The sequence below is a fragment of the Ranitomeya variabilis genome, chromosome 3 (genome assembly GCF_051348905.1).
Source record: "Ranitomeya variabilis isolate aRanVar5 chromosome 3, aRanVar5.hap1, whole genome shotgun sequence".
NCBI classification, from domain to species: domain Eukaryota; kingdom Metazoa; phylum Chordata; class Amphibia; order Anura; family Dendrobatidae; genus Ranitomeya; species Ranitomeya variabilis.
Genome location: NC_135234.1, coordinates 12,721,768 through 12,743,906, shown reverse-complemented (window position 1 = coordinate 12,743,906; position 22,139 = coordinate 12,721,768). Strand labels below are relative to the sequence as shown.

At 48.8% G+C, this 22,139-nt stretch overlaps 1 protein-coding gene across 1 annotated transcript in view; it reads left to right on the top strand.

The window, feature by feature from the left end:
- Window positions 1-22,139, top strand: part of BOC (BOC cell adhesion associated, oncogene regulated) — a 65,479-nt gene that overhangs the window by 969 nt on the left and 42,371 nt on the right. The gene's annotated exons all lie outside the window — the stretch shown is intronic.

Sequence of the window (22,139 nt, the reverse complement as noted above, 5' to 3'; positions counted from 1 at the left end):
ATTATATTGAAAATATTTTAGAATTTTTGTTAAATAAAATTTTATCTAATCAATATATATAAGTAGAACATTAAAGATATTAACTTTATTTTTTAACATTTTTATACGGATGTTTGTGAAATTCCAAGAAAAAAAGATAAAATTTTATTTTTTTTTACTTTTTGTTTTACTTTTTGTCTTTAGAATTTTGATCGTTTATATAAACAGTTGATTACAATGACGTCCCTGCGATTTTATTATATGACGTGTGTTTATGAGATTGTGATGTAAACTGTATTAATCGTCTGCTTGAGAGACATTAATATTTAAAAAATATATTAACAAAATAAAATACATTTTTAATAAAGCAAATAATTTTTAGTATTATCAGAATTTTACTTATTTGTTTTGTTTGTGGATTTTTCAAAACTTTTCAAAACTTTTTTTTTTGTGTCATTTGCATCATCCCATAGCATTAGCCTGAAGTTTTGCATAGTGGGGGACTTTTTTTAATGTTTTTGTGCATTGTTTGTACTGGACCTTTGCTGTCGCATCTTGTTTCTTAGAATTGCTGATGCTTCTACCGTTTATTCCGTGGTTTCTGAACCAGTTTTGGGGGTCTCGGGTCTGTAATAATTGGGTGGTGGGGGTAACTTCTCTCTGATTTTTTTTCATTGTCATTGTCTTTTTTGTGTGTGTTACTATATCTGTGCCTCATGTGTGGAATTCTTCTGGATGATATTTCTGTGGTCTGAGAAAATGGCGCAAAGTTTGATGTTTGTGTTAAAAATAACCCAAGTGTAATATATAGTATTCTAACGGTGTCTATTGCTGAACTACAAGTCCCAGAAACTCCAGTAACCACTGGTGGCAGATCCCAAGTGTCCAGATAAGAAAGTGGAGGCTAACGTCTTCATAAGTGTCATTAGTGGGGTCAATAGTGAAGACAGGGCCCTCAAGAAAGGATTTTCTCTGTGATACAGAGCTGAGTCGAGTGGATTTTGTCTAAGGCTACGTTCACACGATCCTTTTTTCACTGCGGATTTTTCAGGTCCTTTTTTGGTAAAATCCGCAGTGAAATCCGCGGTGCTTTTCCCTGCGGTTTTTGATCCTTTTTCTACTGCGGATTCCACTGCGGGTTTCCAACTGCAGTTTCCTATTGGTGCTGCTGGAAACCCGCAGCGGAATCCGCAGAAAGAATTGACATGGTACTTCTTTTTTCCGCAGGCAAATCCGCGCGGATTTTCCTGGGGAAAAAAGGATCGTCGGCACAGCGGGTTTTGTTTTCCATTGGGTTACATTGTACTGTAACCTACATGGAAAACTGCTGCGGATCCGCAGCTGCAATTCCGCTGCGGATCCGCAGCAAAATCCGCATCGTGTGAAAATAGCCTAATGGAGCAGAGGTGGTTGGATGGCAAAGAGCTGATTAGACAAACCCAGCTCTGTCCATTTGCTAATAGGTGTCCCAAGTTTGTAGAAGATCCATTTATTGGATGGGGCAGAGCTAATTACAAAAAGGTTGCAGAGCTAGGTTTGTCACAGAGTCCTGTTGTTTGCATTGGGCACAGCTGACTTTGTCTGAAGGTCAGAGTTGATTACAAGATGTAGCAGAGCTGGGTTATTTTCATGTTGTAGTACTCAGCTGGTCTGATGGAGTAGTAAGTAGCTAAGTTTCTTGGTTGGCGAATAGCTGTTTATCAGATCTAGTAGAGCTAGGTTTGTCAGATGGAACAAATGAGTTTTTCATAACACATCAGCGATCCCTGAATGTACTCGACTACATTAGTACTTAAAGGGTTAAAAGGCACCTCCAGCTCTGCTACACCTGCATACATTATATGGTATTACACAACCGGTGATCTGGGCTCCTCCGCCAGTCACAGACCTGCCCAGACAACGCCACAGATCAGTTTCCTCCATTAGAGATGCAGCGGTGACAGGTGAAATCACCGCTGGATATTTTCCCATAAGTCACTGGGCTGAAGATACCTGGAGCCGATGCTACAACTCTGCCGCGCTGGGGGAGGGGCTAATAAAGTGACAACCTCTCTGTTCCTTTACGCCGCTCCTAGTGGTTGTCACTTCCCCTCCCCCAGTCGGTCCCATCTGGGGTCACCAAATTCCATTGGGTTGATATAGAAACATCAGCTCAGGGTGGAGTCGCCCTTTAAGACCCTCTATGGCCACTTCTAATCTGCCCTGTTAGCCATGGAGGGGTCAGTAATAATGTGCGCTGGAGGAGCAGACCTCAGTGTCGCTGGTTTATGGGGAGATGTGTATGTGTAGCGCCCCCACTGCCGCAGGGCCGAGGGGTACCCGGTACCGGGCCTCTGAGTCTCTGTTCTGAGGTTGTCACGGTGGCTAGACCCGGTCCGTGACCCTGCTGAGGGGCGTACAATGATGTGTGCGTGATGGTGATGATGTTGTAGTGGTGCGGTGCAGGTCGCAGTAAATAACGAGGACACCAGGTTGCAGTCTCTTTACCTCTTTACTGAAGGCTTCAGGACCCTCAATCCGGAATACGGTTAACCGGGCTGCGCAAGCCTGGTCGGTCCGATGGCACCTCCAGAGTTCTCCTTGCAGGTGGAAATCTGTGCCTTCCTTCTAGCGCTTGTGTGTTGTGGTCCTCCCCTGCTGAGCACCACAGGATAGTCCCCACAACTGTTGTGTCTGTTTCTCGTGTTCTCTCACAACTTGATTCTGATGTTCTCCCTCTACGTCCCCCTGATCTTATGGTTAGGACGCACCCGTATGACGGGGAGGCTCGGAGCTCTTCCGGGACTCTAGCGTCGCCCCACTCCTGTTGTTACCCCCCCTGTGTCTTCCTGGGTCTGGGTGAGACAGCCCGCCTGTAACTGACTGTCCTGCCGTAGGTTTGAAGTTTGGCCTGGAGCTCTATACTTCCTCGGCGTTCCGGCCACCGGTTACGCACCTCAGTAGGATGTTGCCTCGTCTTACAGCACGACTCCTACTGGTGTTATCTCCTTGTTGCGTTGATCTCGTTTCTCACTCAGCACAATAAACCTCGCTTCTTGTCCTTTCTTAGGGCACCGCCGCTATGCTGAGCAGGCGCGGTCCCGTAACGTTCTCTCTGGTTGCCAGGCCTCTGTCAGGATCCCACCCCTGACAGGGACCCCTCCGAATCTTCCCCTACAACACCCTCTGCCACAAGGTGTTGCCTGGTTCCAACCCAGTCAGCTTTCTGATCTAACTTCCTGCCTGACCCCCAGTTTACCCACTATGGTGGGGAGTGGCCTAATGAATAGCACCCTTAGCTCCCCCCGGAGGCCCGACTGTGAAATGTATTGGTGTCTGTGATACCTGGTCAGATGAACTCCTTCAGTGCCATCAGACGTACCATAGCCCCCCTTAGTGGCGGAGCCACAGTACTGCAACGACCAGGACTCTGGGGCGCTGCATATGTATGAGCCGAGGACATGGGGGGCTGTGGAAAACACAAGGGGGCGCAGCCACAGAGAGCCACCGACATTATTTCCCAGCAGGCTGTCTGGGCAGAATGTGGCGTCATTACCTGAAAGAGGGCGTCTTGGGTGTTTTGGGGGGCACTTATTAGAGGGGATGTCTGCTAGTGGTCTACCCCTTCTTAAATGCTAATTCACCAACCAGATCGGTGGTGTAGTAAAGATGCCGTCGCTGTGTCTACTGGTGGTCCCGTGAAAGCTGCAGCCAATCAGCAACCCATGATTAGTCGCAGTGTTCATGATTGGCTGCAGCGGTCATATGACATAACAATGTCATATGACCGTCAGGAAACACAGCATCGACATCTCTGGGATGGCACCGCTCCTGAAGTTTGCGTTTTGGCATTTAAGAAGGAATTGTCGAGTAGTGGACATCCCCTTTAAGTGGGTGCACTTGTGCACAACTTATGCAAATTAGCTCTCTTCCACAAGGAAATACAGTATATTTCTGAGATCTAGCCACCACTGTAAAAGGGAATGTCCTTACAGTAATTAATACTAACTGGTGGGTGCCACGTGGCGTCCAGAGTCCCGTGACCACGTGTAATGCCAATCCTCACCCATGGCGGCAAAAAACCCCGGGCCACAGAGGTTTCCTCACTCTGTCATGTTCTGCGAGATTCATCTTCTTAAGATCACTGCTTGCTTGTCAGTAAGAAATAAATAGGAAGCGAGCGGCGCCATCAGCGGGGGCAGCCTCAGGAGGGGGGCACTGATTATCTCCGCCATTGTAACGGGGCTTAATCAGGGGGCGCAAGAGCTGACAATCTACAGGAGGGCACGGCGGCGCGGCCTCTCAGGTGAGTCCCAAACATGCTCTCGTGATGTACAAGTTTCCATCTCGTCTCCCATTAGAATTTATGAGATGATTTCAGCCAGAAGTCAAATGAGGACAGAGGCGCGATTAACTATTCACGTGCCGGCAGCCTGCCAGGGCGCTCACACCCCGATCTCTCCTCACTGGCTGCAATCTGACACTTTCCCCTTCAAACTGGATTACTTTTGGGGTCAGATGTAGCAGAGCCGAGATTCCTATAAGACGTGTCACATGTGTACATGGGGGCTCTGATATAAAGGCCCTTAAATGCTGATGAATTGTGTCCAAATATTGCAGCCCTTGTTAGATGGGGGGATATGGCGCCACTGTGACTTGTCAGCACCCCTCCCCCACTCTGCAGATCACCTATGATCCATTGTTCTGCAGGGGCAGCACTGAGCACGGGGAGCTCCGCCTCCTGGATAAAAGCTGACCAATCACCACTGCCTCTGCCATAGGACTTGCATTCAAATGAAGGGACGGAGCCAAATTCACTTCTAATATTTGCCCCCAAGGTCCAATATATATATATATATATATATATTTTTTTTTTGTACAAACTCCCTCATATTTAGATCCCACATGGAAATGCCCTCATAAGTCCTCGAGGGCCGGGGACACACAAGGAGGCGAGGGCCGGGGACACACAAGGAGGCGAGGGCCGGGGACGCACAAGGGGATGAGAATCGGGGATGCACAAGGAGGCAAGGGCCGGGGACACACAAGGGGGCGAGGATTGGGGACGTACAAGGGGCGAGGCTCAGGGACGCACAAGAGGGCGAGGGCTGGGGACACACAAGGAGGTGAGGGCTGGGGATGCACAAGGGAGTGAGGGCCGGGGACGCACAAGGGGGCGAGAGTCGGGGATGCACAAGGAGGCGAGGGCCGGGGATGCACAAGGAGGCGAGGGCCGGGGATGCACAAGGAGGCGAGGGCCAGGGACACACAAGGGGGCGAGGGCCGGGGACGTACAAGGGGGCGAGGGTCAGGGACGCACAAGGGGGCGAGGGCTGGGGACACACAAGGAGGTGAGGGCTGGGGATGCACAAGGAGGCGAGGGTCGGGGATACACAAGGGGGCGAGGGCTGGGGACACACAAGGAGTGAGGGCTGGAGATGCACAAGAAGGCGAGGGTCGGGGACGCATAAAAAGGCAAAGTCCAAGAACGCACAAGGGGACACAAGGGGCGAGGGCTGAGGACGCACAAGGAGGCGAGGGCTGGGGACGCACAAGGAGGCGAGGGCTAAGGACACACAAGGGGGCGAGGACTGGGGGCGCACAAGGAGGCAAGGGCTACGGACGCACAAGGAGGCGAGGGCTAGGGACACACAAGGGGGGCGAGGGCTGGGGACACACAAGGAGGTGAGGGCTTGGGATGCACAAGGAGGCGAGGGTCGGGGACGCATAAAAAGGCAAAGTCCAAGAACGCACAAGGGGACACAAGGGGCGAGGGCTGAGGACGCACAAGGAGGCGAGGGCTGGGGACGCACAAGGAGGTGAGGGCTTGGGATGCACAAGGAGGCGAGGGTCGGGGACGCATAAAAAGGCAAAGTCCAAGAACGCACAAGGGGACACAAGGGGCGAGGGCTAGGGACACACAAGGGGGGCGAGGGCTGGGGACACACAAGGAGGTGAGGGCTTGGGATGCACAAGGAGGCGAGGGTCGGGGACGCATAAAAAGGCAAAGTCCAAGAACGCACAAGGGGACACAAGGGGCGAGGGCTGGGGACGCACAAGGAGGCGAGGGCTGGGGACGCACAAGGAGGTGAGGGCTAGGGACACACAAGGGGGCGAGGGCTGGGGGCGCACAAGGGGGCGAGGGCTGGGGACGCACAAGGAGACGAGGGTCGGGGACGCATAAAAAGGCAAAGTCCAAGAACGCACAAGGGGACACAAGGGGCAAGGGCTGAGGACGCACAAGGAGGCGAGGGCTGGGGACGCAGAAGGAGGCGAGGGCTAGGGACACACAAGGGGGCGAGGGCTGGGGGCGCACAAGGGGGCGAGGGCTGGGGGCGCACAAGGGGGCGAGGGCTGGGGACGCACAAGGAGGCAAGGGCTAGGGACACAAGGGGACGAGGGCTGGGGATGCACAAGGAGGCGAGGGTCGGGGACGCATAAAAAGGCAAAGTCCAAGAACGCACAAGGGGACACAAGGGGCGAGGGCTGGGGACGCACAAGGAGGCAAGGGCTGCGGACGCACAAGGAGGCGAGGGCTAGGGACACACAAGGGGGCGAGGGCTGGGGGCGCACAAGGGGGCGAGGGCTGGGGACGCACAAGGGGGCGAGAGTCAGGGACGCACAAAATGGCAAGGGCCAAGAACACACAAGGGGCGAGGGCCAGGGACACACAAGGGGGCGAGGGCTGGGGAGGCACAAGGGGGCGAGGGCCGGAGACGAACAAGGGGGCGAGGGCCGGAGACGAACAAGGGGGCGAGGGCCGGATACCAACAAGGAGGCGAGGTCCGGAGACCAACAAGGAGGTGAGGTCCGGAGACCAACAAGGAGGCGAGGTCCGGAGACGAACAAGGAGGATGAGGGCCGCTGACGCACAAGGAGGATGAGGGCCGGGGACGCACAAGGAGGCGAAGGCCGGAGACGTACCAGGAGGCCAGGGCCGGGGATGCACAGACTTATAAAACTTTTGCTGTTCTTTAACTATAAAACGTGGAGCAAAGTTTATTACATATTATAGAAGCTACAAATTATTTCGCTCAGAAAATGCTGCCACAAAGCTCAATTTTTTTCCCCATCTTGCAGAGGATTTCTTTAGGTTTTCCACAAGCGCTGTGCATATACTATATATAGGAGCAGTATATATTCCATATATGTGCTGTTCATATACTATATATAGGTGCTGTGTATATACTATATATTGGAGCTGTGTGTATATATTCTATATAGACGCTGTGTGTATACACTATATATAGGGGGGTGTATATACTATATATAGGTGCTGTGTATATACTATACATATGAGCTGTGTGTATATATTACATCAAGGAGCTGTGCATATACCATACATAGGGGCTGTGTGTATATACTATATATAGGAGCTATGTGTATATACTATATATAGGTGCTGTGCATATATTATACATAGGAGCTGTGTGTATATATTATATATTCCATATATGTGCTGTGCACATACTATATATAGGTGCTGTGTATATACTATATATAGGCGCTGTGTGTATACACTATAGGGTGTGTATATATGATATATAGGCGCTGTATATACACTATATATAGGCGCTGTGTGTATACACTATATATAGGGGGTGTGTACATACTATATATAGGAGCTGTGTGTATATATTACATCAAGGAGCTGTGTATATACCATACATAGGGGCTGTGTGTATATACTATATATAGGAGCTATGTGTATATACTATATATAGGAGCTATGTGTATATACTATATATAGGTGCTGTGCATATACTATATATAGGAGCTGTGTGTATATATTATATATAAGCGCTGTGTATACACTATAGGGGGTGTACATACTATATAGGGGCTGTGTGTATATACTATATATAGAAGTTATGTGTATGTACTATATATAGGTGCTGTGTGTATATACTATACATAGGGGCAGTGTGTGTATATACTATATATATATATATATGTGCTGTGTATATATACTATATATAGGAGCTGTGTGTGTATACTTTATATAGGTGCTGTGTGTATATACTATATATATGTGCTGTGTATATATACTATATATAGGAGCTGTGTGTATATATTATATATATTTGCTGTGTGTATATACTATATATATGTGCTGTGTATATATACTATATATAGGAGCTGTGTGTATATATTATATATATTTGCTGTGTGTATATACTATATCTAGGAGCTGTGTGTTTATACTATATATAGGTGATGTGTATATACTATATATAGGAGCTATGTCTATAGACTATATCTAGGAGCTGTGTGTATATACTTTTTATAGGTGCTGTGGGTATATACTATATATAGGTGCTGAGTGTATATAGGAGCTGTGTGTATATACTTATATAGGAGCTGTGTATATATACTATATATAGGAGCTGTGTGTATATATGTATATAGGAGCCGTGTGTATATATTATGTATATAGGTGCTGTGTGTATATACTGTATATAGGAGCTGTGTGTATATACTGTATATAGGAGCTGTGTGTATATACTATGTATATAGGTGCTGTGGGTATATACTATATATAGGAGCTGTGTGTATATATACTACATACAGGAGCTGTTTGTGTATATATATATATATATATATATATATATATTATATATATATATATATAGGAGCTGTGTGTATATACTATATATAGGAGCTGTGTATATACTATATTTAGGAGCTGTGTGTATATACTATGTATTTAGGTGCTGTGGGTATATACTGTATATAGGTGCTGTGTGTATACTATGTATATTGGTGCTGTGTATATACTATATATATATATATATATATATATAGGTGCTGTGTATATACACTATATATAGGTGCTGTGTGTATACTATGTATATTGGTGCTGTGTATATACTATATATATATATATAGGTATATCTCATACGAAAAAAGGAGTCAACAAACTGTCAATCAATTATAAATGAAGTAACGTTTATTAAATGCCAGCCCCCATGGCTGGCGTACCACGCATACACCACGATTGATATGGGTAAGGTCCAGTCGTAGATTGTCTAACATATTTATATCAGGGATGTTCCCCTTTGGGACAAGCAGTACTCTATTGGCAGCATGCATACTTTAATGAACCTGTGACCTTAAATCGTTTACCATAGGTGTTATGTGTGGGCATTGTTACCCGTATTCCTTATGTTTGAAGAAACCCTTTTTGGATGTTGTGTTTCAATGAGTTTCCTAAATTTTAATATTTAATGATATTTAATAAACGTTACTTCATTTATAATTGATTGACAGTTTGTTGACTCCTTTTTTCGTATGAGATATATTGCTGGGGAGTTGTTTTCTCTGTCCGTATGAGGACCTTTATGTGGCTCTGGTCTAATTTGTTATATATATATATATAGGTGCTGTGTGTATATACTATGTATATAGGTGCTGTGTATATACTATGTATAGGTTATGTGTGTATACTATGTATATGTGCCATGTGTGATGGATGATGGCGGTATTTTTATCACTGGCACACTAATGAGAGATTTGCGCACACTGATGTCCTGAGTGGGGATTTCTTTCCTGCCTCCACATCATTGATGTTTTTCAGGTGAGATTTTATGATTTTTTTTCTTTTTATGTCGTTACCTCTGTACAAGCTTATTCCTACAATTTACAGATGGGGGGCGGTTTTATTGCGCCCCTGGCGCTCACATCAGGTGGCATTATTGGTTTCCTGTAGGCTTCGTTGTGCTCCACGGTAATGATGGGATGGAGTCATTTACTGCGGCCTCCAGCTGCGGTTAATTAGAGGCCGGTGTGAGCGAGGTATAAATGCCGCCATTGTCTGCGGCGGCGGCAGCTTCTAATGTGTCGCCCAGAAGTGGCGCGTATAATATTGCAGTTACGAGGCCACAATAGGACGCCCTATAAATGTCCGGAATAGCAGCGCCCGCATTCCTCCGCTCGCCCGTGGCCTCCGCCTTCTGGTGACAGCTATGGGGGGTTCACAGGCTGACATGCCGCAAACCTTAAGAAAACACGACCTGAGGTCGCTAATCCCATCCCCCGGTCACCTGAAGCCGCAAACCCCAAACCCCTGACCGCTCTGGGGGGGAGAGAGCGGAAACCACGGCGCTGTCACCGGTGGGTAGTATATGAGGTTGTTATGTGGCCCTGTATGGCAGTATTATTTAGGCACAATATGTTGGCGTTATTTGGGCAGTGTATAGGAAGATTAAGGCAACTTATGGTGGCATTAAATGGCTGATTTACGGTACTCTCATTTGCGCACTATATGGGAGTATTATTTAGGGACTGTATGGTGGTATGTTTTTCAGCACTGTATGGGGGCATTGTTTGCCAAGTGTAGGGGATTGTTTCAGCAGTGTATGTTAGCACTGTATGGCTAGTGGTGTATGTTCCGTTACTTGTGCAGTGTATAGGAGAATTATTTAGGCACTGTTTGGCGCTTTGTGACTAGTGTAAGGTACTTTTATTGGCCAGTATATAAGAGCATTATTTGGGCACTTTAATGAGGTATTAAATCACCATATGTATGCATTATGTGGGCAATGCTGTTACTTGGGTACTATGTAGGAGTATTATTTGGGCTCTGAATGTTAATTGAAAACTGTAAGGCACTAAATATAGCAAAAGACGAGGAAACCTATTTGGCCGCTATATGGGGGTAATATTTAAAAACTGTTATGTAGGCGTTGTATGGAACTGCTATTTTAATGTGGTATGGTAGTATTATTCCGCTGTAGTATGGCAGCGTTAGTACAGTAATTTGTGGATTAGTTGGAGCTGCTGCTCACATTATATGGTGGTATTTTATTACTGCATGTTGTAGTTGAGCACTGTATTGTGGTATTTTACTGCTCTATGACGGTATTGTAACGGTCACTGGTGACATGTGGATTTATGTCATGTACATATACAGCAAATATCGACCCTCAAATGTCGCCATTTACACTGCAATCATCTGCGCTGAGGCTCTGCTGCTATAACAGCTCGTCTCTGTACAGGTTACACGAGCGACATGCTGCTGACAATCAGTGATTTATATGACCACATATATTGGCCGACAAACCAGCTCCTTTCTCCAGCGATCGATCGCTGGCGCCGCACAGGAGAAGCTCCTGTGAACGATTATTATATCAGTCATCAGCTCCAGTACTGAACACAACCAGTAGTAGAAACACTGGTGATGGCGGCAATGTGCAATCTGTTTGGCGGTATTAATTATTTAGCCTTTTTATAAAACTGTTACTTATATATTATAAGACAAGATTGTGCATCAGCTGTATGATATTATATGGACACTGTATGGTGATATTATATGAGTGCAGCATGGTGATATTATATGAGTGCAGCATGGTGATATTATATGAGTGCAGTATGGTGATATTATATGAGTGCAGTATGGTGATATTATATGAGCGCTGTATGGTGATAATATATGAGCGCTGTATGGTGATATTATATGAGCGCTGTATGGTGATATTATATGAGCGCTGTATGGTGGTATTATATGAGCACTGTATGGTGATATTATGAGGACTGTATGGTGGTATATGAGCGCTGTATGGTGGTATTATATGAGGACTAGATGTTGGTATATGAGCACTGTATGGTGATATTATATGAGCGCTGTATGGCGGTATATGAGCACTGTATGGTGGTATTATATGAGCGCTATTGCATGAGCACTGTATGACTAAAGAAATTTAGGACTAACGTTAGGTTTATGACTTTGGATACTGTAGGTGCAGGAACATGAACAGACTCAGAAAGCAAATGATGTTTTCAGCGTTTGTGCTATTGTGTTGAACACCGATGACAATGTGCGTTGTTTGGAGCTGTGACTTGGACATTGTATGATGACATTTTTTCAGCACTCTATGGTGATATTTGAGCACTGTACAGTACTGTTATTTGTGTAGCGGTATTGGGCAGTGTATAGTGGTTTTATCTGAGCACTGTATGGTGATATTATTTGGACTCTCTGTAGTATTTGGGTTTTGTATGGTGGTGTTTAGCCACTGTACGGTGGTATATGAAAACTGTATGGCGGAGTTATTTGGCCACTGTACGGTGGTATATGAGAACTGTATGGCTGTGCTATTTGGCCACTGTACGGTGGTATATGAAAACTGTATGGCGGAGTTATTTGGCCACTGTACGGTGGTATATGAGAACTGTATGGCTGTGCTATTTGGCCACTGTACGGTGGTATATGAGAACTGTATGGCGGTGCTATATGGCCACTGTCCTGTGGTATGAGAACTGTATGGCCATGCTATTTGGCCACTGTACAGTGGTATATGAGAACTGTATTGCGGTGCTATATGGCCACTGTACAGTGGTATATGAGAACTGTATGGCCGTGCTATTTGGCCACTGTACGGTGGTATATGAGAACCGTATGGTGGTGTTGTTTGGCCACTGTACGGTGGTATATGAGAACCGTATGGCGGTGTTATTTGGTCACTGTACGGTGGTATATGAGAACTGTATGGCGGTGTTATTTGGTCACTGTATGGTGGTATATGAGAACCGTATGGTGGTGTTATTTGGCCACTGTACGGTGGTATATGAGAACTGTATGGCGGTGGTATTTGGCCACTGTACGGTGGTATATGAGAACCGTATGGCGGTGTTGTTTGGCCACTGTACGGTGGTATATGAGAACTGTATGGCGGTGTTATTTGGTCACTGTACGGTGGTATATGAGAACTGTATGGCGGTGTTATTTGGTCACTGTACGGTGGTATATGAGAACTGTATGGCGGTGCTATATGGCCACTGTACGGTGGTATATGAGAACTGTATGGCGGTGCTATATGGCCACTGTCCTGTGGTATATGAGAACTGTATGGCCATGCTATTTGGCCACTGTACAGTGGTATATGAGAACTGTATTGCGGTGCTATATGGCCACTGTACAGTGGTATATGAGAACTGTATGGCCGTGCTATTTGGCCACTGTACGGTGGTATATGAGAACCGTATGGTGGTGTTGTTTGGCCACTGTACGGTGGTATATGAGAACCGTATGGCGGTGTTATTTGGTCACTGTACGGTGGTATATGAGAACTGTATGGCTGTGCTATTTGGCCACTGTACGGTGGTATATGAGAACTGTATGGCTGTGCTATTTGGCCACTGTACGGTGGTATATGAGAACCGTATGGTGGTGTTATTTGGTCACTGTACGGTGGTATATGAGAACTGTATGGCTGTGCTATTTGGCCACTGTACGGTGGTATATGAGAACTGTATGGCGGTGCTATATGGCCACTGTCCTGTGGTATATGAGAACTGTATGGCCATGCTATTTGGCCACTGTACAGTGGTATATGAGAACTGTATTGCGGTGCTATATGGCCACTGTACAGTGGTATATGAGAACTGTATGGCCGTGCTATTTGGCCACTGTACGGTGGTATATGAGAACCGTATGGTGGTGTTGTTTGGCCACTGTACGGTGGTATATGAGAACCGTATGGCGGTGTTATTTGGTCACTGTACGGTGGTATATGAGAACTGTATGGCGGTGTTATTTGGTCACTGTATGGTGGTATATGAGAACCGTATGGTGGTGTTATTTGGCCACTGTACGGTGGTATATGAGAACTGTATGGCGGTGGTATTTGGCCACTGTACGGTGGTATATGAGAACCGTATGGCGGTGTTGTTTGGCCACTGTACGGTGGTATATGAGAACTGTATGGCGGTGTTATTTGGTCACTGTACGGTGGTATATGAGAACTGTATGGCGGTGGTATTTGGTCACTGTACGGTGGTATATGAGAACCGTATGGCAGTGGTATTAGCGTGCTGCCGCTCTCTGACACAGTATGGCTGTATTCCTTGGTGGATCTGCAGTGTGCACAAGAGCTTACAATCTATAACCCTCAGACAGGAGCGCTGCCACTTCTGATAAACCTGTGACTTGTCTCCCGCCCTGTCGTGTCCTTGCTGGGATCAGAGCTCGGGTATATTGGTGTCGTCCTATCGACCGTCCAGGATGTCGGGAGGAGAACGCGGGTCGATCCTTCATTCTCTTCCTGAATTAAAGTCACACATGGTATAAAAAGCCGGAGGAGAATTTAATAACGCCGATATATTGACCCGGGGAAGTGTCTGATGCTACAGGATGGAGGCCGAAGCTGAGCACTTATATCAGATGTTATACTCCAGTCACATCCAAAGCTGCAGTCAGGATTCTGGGGGTCCTGTACCTCCTCCTGGTAGGGGCATTGCCCAGAGCCCACTCTGTTGTGCTGCATTATCGGACATATCATTCCCCAACTGGTCAGTCACATTGGTGGTGCAGCTTTGGATGTGACTAGAGTATAATCATGAAGTCGTGCAGGATCTGTGGGTGCAGTGAGGCCTGTGGCATCGCCCGGGCACAGTGCTGACACTGCTACTGAGATCCTAGACCCCGGGCAGATCGTCTTCTGCTCGAGTTTCCTAATTTGTCTCTTATGTCATAAGTTAAATAGTTCTTCACTTTCCACAATGTGCAGAGAGCGTCCTCTCCTGAGTGTGCAGAGAGCGTCCTCCCCCCCCCCCCCCGTGTGCAGAGAGCGTCCTCCCCCCCCCCCCGAGTGTGCAGAGAGCGTCCTCCCCCCCCCCCAAGTGTGCAGAGAGCGTCCTCCCCCCCCGAGTGTGCAGAGAGTGTCCCCCCCCCGAGTGTGCAGAGAGTGTCCTCCCCCCCCCAGAGTGTGCAGAGAGCGTCCTCCCCCCCCCGAGTGTGCAGAGAGCGTCCTCCCCCCCGAGTGTGCAGAGAGCGTCCTCCCCCCCCCCCCGGAGTGTGCAGAGTTCTTTACCCCCCCCGAGTGTGTAGGGAGCGTCCTCCCCCCCCCCCCCGAGTGTGCAGAGAGCGTCCTCCCCCCCCCCGAGTGTGCAGAGAGTGTCCTCCCCCCCCGAGTGTGCAGAGAGCGTCCTCCCCCCCCGAGTGTGCAGAGAGCGTCCTCCCCCCCCCCGAGTGTGCAGAGAGTGACCCCCCCCGAGTGTGCAGAGAGCGTCCTCCCCCCCGAGTGTGCAGAGAGCGTCCTCCCCCCCCGAGCGTGCAGAGAGCGTCCTCCCCCCCCCCCCGAGTGCAGAGAGCGTCCTCCCCCCCCCGAGTGTGCAGAGAGCGTTCTCCCCCCCGAGTGTGCAGAGAGCGTCCTCCCCCCCCCCCCCGAGTGTGCAGAGAGCGTCCTCCCCCCCCCCCCCGAGTGTGCAGAGAGCGTCCTCCCCCCCCCCCCCAGTGTGCAGAGAGCGTCCTCCCCCCCCCCCCCGGAGTGTGCAGAGTTCTTTACCCCCCCCCCGAGTGTGCAGGGAGCGTCCTCCCCCCCCCCCCCGAGTGTGCAGAGAGCGTCCTCCCCCCCCCCCGAGTGTGCAGAGAGCGTCCTCCCCCCCCCCCGAGTGCAGAGAGCGTCCTCCCCCCCCCCCCCGAGTGTGCAGAGAGTGACCCCCCCCCCCCGAGTGTGCAGAGAGCGTCCTCCCCCCCCCGAGTGTGCAGAGAGCGTCCTCCCCCCCCCCCGAGCGTGCAGAGAGCGTCCTCCCCCCCCCCCCCGAGTGCAGAGAGCGTCCTCCCCCCCCCCCCGAGTGTGCAGAGAGCGTTCTCCCCCCCCCCCAGTGTGCAGAGAGCAGTGCCAGTGATCCCATCATACCCAGTGAGCTGCGCCCCACACTTGTCTCATCTACATGCAGTACATACAATATTTAGATACACGGCTCAGCAGACGGTATCACACAGGAGAGGATTAGATACTTGTGTTGGGGAGGGAGGAGGATTTGGGGCTAAACTTCTAATTATCCGTCTGTCGCCGCCATTTTTTGTCTCCGCGGGGCGATGGGGTAAGAGCACTTGACTAAAGCAAACTGCGGATTATCCCAGAGGCGCCTGCTCCACTGTGTACAAGGGATGAAAGAGAGAGTGTCAGTGTCACCGGGGATGGGCGGCCTATATAAAGTGCGCTGCTGATAGGCGGCATCACAGGGATGTCACCGCTGATCTCTGGTGATGGATAGGAGGCATTCTCAGTGATGTCACCGCTGATCTCTGGTGATGGATAGGAGGCATTCTCAGTGATGTCACCGCTGATCTCTGGTGATGGATAGGAGACATTCTCAGTGATGTCACCGCTGATCTCTGGTGATGGATAGGAGACATTCTCAGTGATGTCACCGCTGATCTCTGGTGATGGATAGGAGACATTCTCAGTGATGTCACCTCTGATCTCTGGTGATGGATAGGAGACATTCTCAGTGATGTCACCGCTGATCTCTGGTGATGGATAGGAGACATTCTCAGTGATGTCACCGCTGATCTCTAGTGATGGATAGGAGACATTCTCAGTGATGTCACCGCTGATCTCTGGTGATGGATAGGAGACATTCTCAGTGATGTCACCGCTGATCTCTGGTGATGGATAGGAGACATTCTCAGTGATGTCACCGCTGATCTCTGGTGATGGATAGGAGGCATTCTCAGTGATGTCACCGCTGATCTCTGGTGATGGATAGGAGACATTCTCAGTGATGTCACCGCTGATCTCTAGTGATGGATAGGAGGCATTCTCAGTGATGTCACCGCTGATCTCTGGTGATGGATAGGAGACATTCTCAGTGATGTCACCGCTGATCTCTGGTGATGGATAGGAGACATTCTCAGTGATGTCACCGCTGATCTCTGGTGATGGATAGGAGGCATTCTCACTGATGTCACCGCTGATCTCTGGTGATGGATAGGAGACATTCTCAGTGATGTCACCGCTGATCTCTGGTGATGGATAGGAGGCATTCTCAGTGATGTCACCGCTGATCTCTGGTGATGGATAGGAGGCATTCTCGGTGATGTCACCGCTGATCTCTGGTGATGGATAGGAGACATTCTCAGTGATGTCACCGCTGATCTCTGGTGATGGATAGGAGACATTCTCAGTGATGTCACCTCTGATCTCTGGTGATGGATAGGAGGCATTCTCAGTGATGTCACCGCTGATCTCTGGTGATGGATAGGAGGCATTCTCAGTGATGTCACCTCTGATCTCTGGTGATGGATAGGAGACATTCTCAGTGATGTCACCTCTGATCTCTGGTGATGGATAGGAGGCATTCTCAGTGATGTCACCGCTGATCTCTGGTGATGGATAGGAGACATTCTCAGTGATGTCACCGCTGATCTCTGGTGATGGATAGGAGACATTCTCAGTGATGTCACCGCTGATCTCTGGTGATGGATAGGAGGCATTCTCAGTGATGTCACCGCTGATCTCTGGTGATGGATAGGAGGCATTCTCAGTGATGTCACCGCTGATCTCTGGTGATGGATAGGAGACATTCTCAGTGATGTCACCGCTGATCTCTAGTGATGGATAGGAGGCATTCTCAGTGATGTCACCGCTGATCTCTGGTGATGGATAGGAGGCATTCTCAGTGATGTCACCGCTGATCTCTGGTGATGGATAGGAGGCATTCTCAGTGATGTCACCGCTGATCTCTGGTGATGGATAGGAGACATTCTCAGTGATGTCACCGCTGATCTCTGGTGATGGATAGGAGGCATTCTCAGTGATGTCACCGCTGATCTCTGGTGATGGATAGGAGGCATTCTCAGTGATGTCACCGCTGATCTCTGGTGATGGATAGGAGGCATTCTCAGTGATGTCACCTCTGATCTCTGGTGATGGATAGGAGACATTCTCAGTGATGTCACCGCTGATCCCCGGTGATGGATAGGAGGCATTCTCAGTGATGTCACCTCTGGTGATGGATAGGAGGCATTCTCAGTGATGTCACCGCTGATCTCTGGTGATGGATTGGAGGCATTCTCAGTGATGTCACCGCTGATCTCTGGTGATGGATAGGAGACATTCTCAGTGATGTCACCTCTGATCTCTAGTGATGGATAGGAGGCATTCTCAGTGATGTCACCGCTGATCTCTGGTGATGGATAGGAGACATTCTCAGTGATGTCACCTCTGATCTCTGGTGATGGATAGGAGACATTCTCAGTGATGTCACCGCTGATCTCTGGTGACGGATAGGAGGCATTCTCAGTGATGTCACCGCTGATCTCTGGTGATGGATAGGAGGCATTCTCAGTGATGTCACCGCTGATCTCTGGTGATGGATAGGAGACATTCTCAGTGATGTCACCCCTGATCTCTGGTGATGGATAGGAGGCATTCTTAGTGATGTCACCGCTGATCTCTGGTGATGGATAGGAGGCATTCTCAGTGATGTCACCTCTGATCTCTGGTGATGGATAGGAGACATTCTCAGTGATGTCACCTCTGATCTCTGGTGATGGATAGGAGACATTCTCACTGATGTCACCCCTGATCTCTGGTGATGGATAGGAGACATTCTCAGTGATGTCACCGCTGATCTCTGGTGATGGATAGGAGACATTCTCAGTGATGTCACCTCTGATATCTGGTGATGGATAGGAGGCATTCTCAGTGATGTCACCGCTGATCTCTGGTGATGGATAGGAGGCATTCTCAGTGATGTCACCTCTGATCTCTGGTGATGGATAGGAGACATTCTCAGTGATGTCACCTCTGATCTCTGGTGATGGATAGGAGGCATTCTCAGTGATGTCACCGCTGATCTCTGGTGATGGATAGGAGGCATTCTCAGTGATGTCACCGCTGATCTATGGTGATGGATAGGAGGCATTCTCAGTGATGTCACCGCTGATCTCTGGTGATGGATAGGAGGCATTCTCAGTGATGTCACTGCTGATCTCTAGTGATGGATAGGAGACATTCTCACTGATGTCACCTCTGATCTCTGGTGATGGATAGGAGACATTCTCAGTGATGTCACCGCTGATCTCTGGTGACGGATAGGAGGCATTCTCAGTGATGTCACCGCTGATCTCTGGTGATGGATAGGAGGCATTCTCAGTGATGTCACCGCTGATCTCTGGTGATGGATAGGAGACATTCTCAGTGATGTCACCCCTGATCTCTGGTGATGGATAGGAGACATTCTCAGTGATGTCACCGCTGATCTCTGGTGATGGATAGGAGGCATTCTCAGTGATGTCACCGCTGATCTCTGGTGATGGATAGGAGGCATTCTCAGTGATGTCACCGCTGATCTCTGGTGATGGATAGGAGGCATTCTCAGTGATGTCACCGCTGATCTCTGGTGATGGATAGGAGGCATTCTCAGTGATGTCACCGCTGATCTCTGGTGATGGATAGGAGGCATTCTCAGTGATGTCACCTCTGATCTCTGGTGATGGATAGGAGACATTCTCAGTGATGCAGTGATGTCACCTCTGATCTCTGGTGATGGATAGGAGGCATTCTCAGTGATGTCACCTCTGATCTCTGGTGATGGATAGGAGATATTCTCAGTGATGTCACCGCTGATCTCTAGTGATGGATAGGAGACATTCTCAGTGATGTCACCTCTGATCTCTGGTGATGGATAGGAGGCATTCTCAGTGATGTCACCGCTGATCTCTGGTGATGGATAGGAGACATTCTCAGTGATGTCACCCCTGATCTCTGGTGATGGATAGGAGACATTCTCAGTGATGTCACCGCTGATCTCTGGTGATGGATAGGAGGCATTCTCAGTGATGTCACCGCTGATCTCTGGTGATGGATAGGAGACATTCTCAGTGATGTCACCGCTGATCTCTAGTGATGGATAGGAGGCATTCTCAGTGATGTCACCGCTGATCTCTAGTGATGGATAGGAGACATTCTCAGTGATGTCACCTCTGATCTCTGGTGATGGATAGGAGACATTCTCAGTGATGTCACCGCTGATCTCTGGTGATGGATAGGAGGCATTCTCAGTGATGTCACCGCTGATCTCTGGTGATGGGTAGGAGGCATTCTCAGTGATGTCACCGCTGATCTCTGGTGATGGATAGGAGGCATTCTCAGTGATGTCACCGCTGATCTCTAGTGATGGATAGGAGGCATTCTCAGTGATGTCACCGCTGATCTCTGGTGATGGATAGGAGGCATTCTCAGTGATGTCACCGCTGATCTCTGGTGATGGATAGGAGACATTCTCAGTGATGTCACCGCTGATCTCTGGTGATGGATAGGAGGCATTCTCAGTGATGTCACCGCTGATCTCTGGTGATGGATAGGAGGCATTCTCAGTGATGTCACCTCTGATCTCTGGTGATGGATAGGAGACATTCTCAGTGATGTCACCTATGATCTCTGGTGATGGATAGGAGGCATTCTCAGTGATGTCACCACTGATCTCTGGTGATGGATAGGAGGCATTCTCAGTGATGTCACCGCTGATCTCTGGTGATGGATAGGAGGCATTCTTAGTGATGTCACCGCTGATCTCTAGTGATGGATAGGAGGCATTCTCAGTGATGTCACCGCTGATCTCTGGTGATGGATAGGAGGCATTCTCAGTGATGTCACCGCTGATCTCTGGTGATGGATAGGAGGCATTCTCAGTGATGTCACCTCTGATCTCTGGTGATGGATAGGAGGCATTCTCAGTGATGTCACCGCTGATCTCTGGTGATGGATAGGAGGCATTCTCAGTGATGTCACCTCTGATCTCTGGTGATGAGTGTGAACCTCTGGTTTTCGCTCTTTGATTTCCTCTGGTTCTTCTCCTCTTCGCACACTGTTATGACTCTGCGCTGGTGCTGATGTGCGGAGATTCTTGATGGATTGGCGACATCACACAGAGTCAGAGATTAGCTAAATCCACAGCGGCTGGGTCTCCGCTTGGTCTCCATGTTTGCTCTGAGCACAGTGTGAAGCTGAGATGTGACTGGAAGCAGGTGACACAAAGCGCCAAAAGCAAACACGTGAAGAGATCCACTAATCCCACAGAGAAATTAAAGGGATTGTCCACTTACAACAAACTCTTGTAAATTGGCCTCTAAGGACTTGTTCACACAATGGGAGGGAGACGGAGGAACAAATCCACCTGCAAAATGTGCATTGTTCCTCCCACTGTGAGGGGAATCGGCAATGCCGCTCACACTGACGTGGGAGAACAGATTAAATGGGGGCAAATTTCCAAATTATTGATGCCATGCCTCAGAAGCAATGCAAGCTGGTAATAGAGCGGCGCCACCCAGTGGTCTGAATGTGGGACTTTGGGAATGGTCCAGTAGTCCTTCAGAGTAAAGTGTTTATGGTTCTAGATGCTGAAGTTCAAGTGTCCATGGGGCTGAGGTTTGGGTGTCCATAGGGCTCTTGGAGTCAAGATGCGTGCATCCGTAGAGCTCTTGTACCCGAGGTGCGGGCTCCGTGGGGCTCTTGTACCTGAGGGGTGGGCGTCCGTGGGGCTCTTGGAGCCGAGGGGTGGGGATCCGTGGGGTTCTCGAGTCCAGAAATAAGTATTTAAGTGTTGCTGGTTCTAGGTGCTGCAGTGCAGAGAGATACTCTTGGTTTATTTTCAGCTCTGTACTTCAGGCATCCTTGGTTCTGGACGCTGCAGTTGAGGTGTCTAAAAAGATGCTCTGTACTGTACTGATGGCAATGGAAGGCTGAAATGACTCTTGGCATTTTTTTTCTTTGCATTATGGATTCCAAACCTCCAAAACATGGATAAAAAAAAACCCACTGACGGATAAAACTCTGGGGGAAAAAATAAAAAAAGCGCTTAGAAAACGACCAAAGAAAAGTTTACAAAACCTCAAGGAAAATGAGCGATTCCTGAATTCTCTTCTGCATGAAAAACAGATGTTAGGATTCATGTGTTTATGGTTTTAGATTTTCGGTTGAGGTGTGGTCAGTTTGGGACACTGCGGTTGAGGTGTCCGTGCTTCATGTTGCTGTGGTTGATGTGCCCGTGCTTCAAGATGCTGCGGTTGATGTGTCCATGCTTCGGGTCACTGCGGCTAATGTTTCTGCTTTTCGGGTCACTGCGCTTGATGTGTCTGCTATTCGGGTCACTGCGTTTGAGATATTCGTGCTTCGGGATGCTGCGGTTAAAGTGTCTGCGCTTCAGGACGCTGCGGTTGATGTGTCAGCTCTTCGGGTCACTGCGGTTGAGGTATCTGCGCTTCAGGACACTGCGGTTGAGGTGTCCGCGCTTCAGGACGCTACAGTTGAGGTGTTGGCTCTTCGGGATGCTGCGGTTGAGGTGTTGGCTCTTCGGGATGCTGCGGTTGAGGTGTCTGTGCTTCAGGACGCTGCGGTTGAGGTGTCGGCTCTTCGGGATGCTGCGGTTGAGGTGTCTGTGCTTCAGGTCTC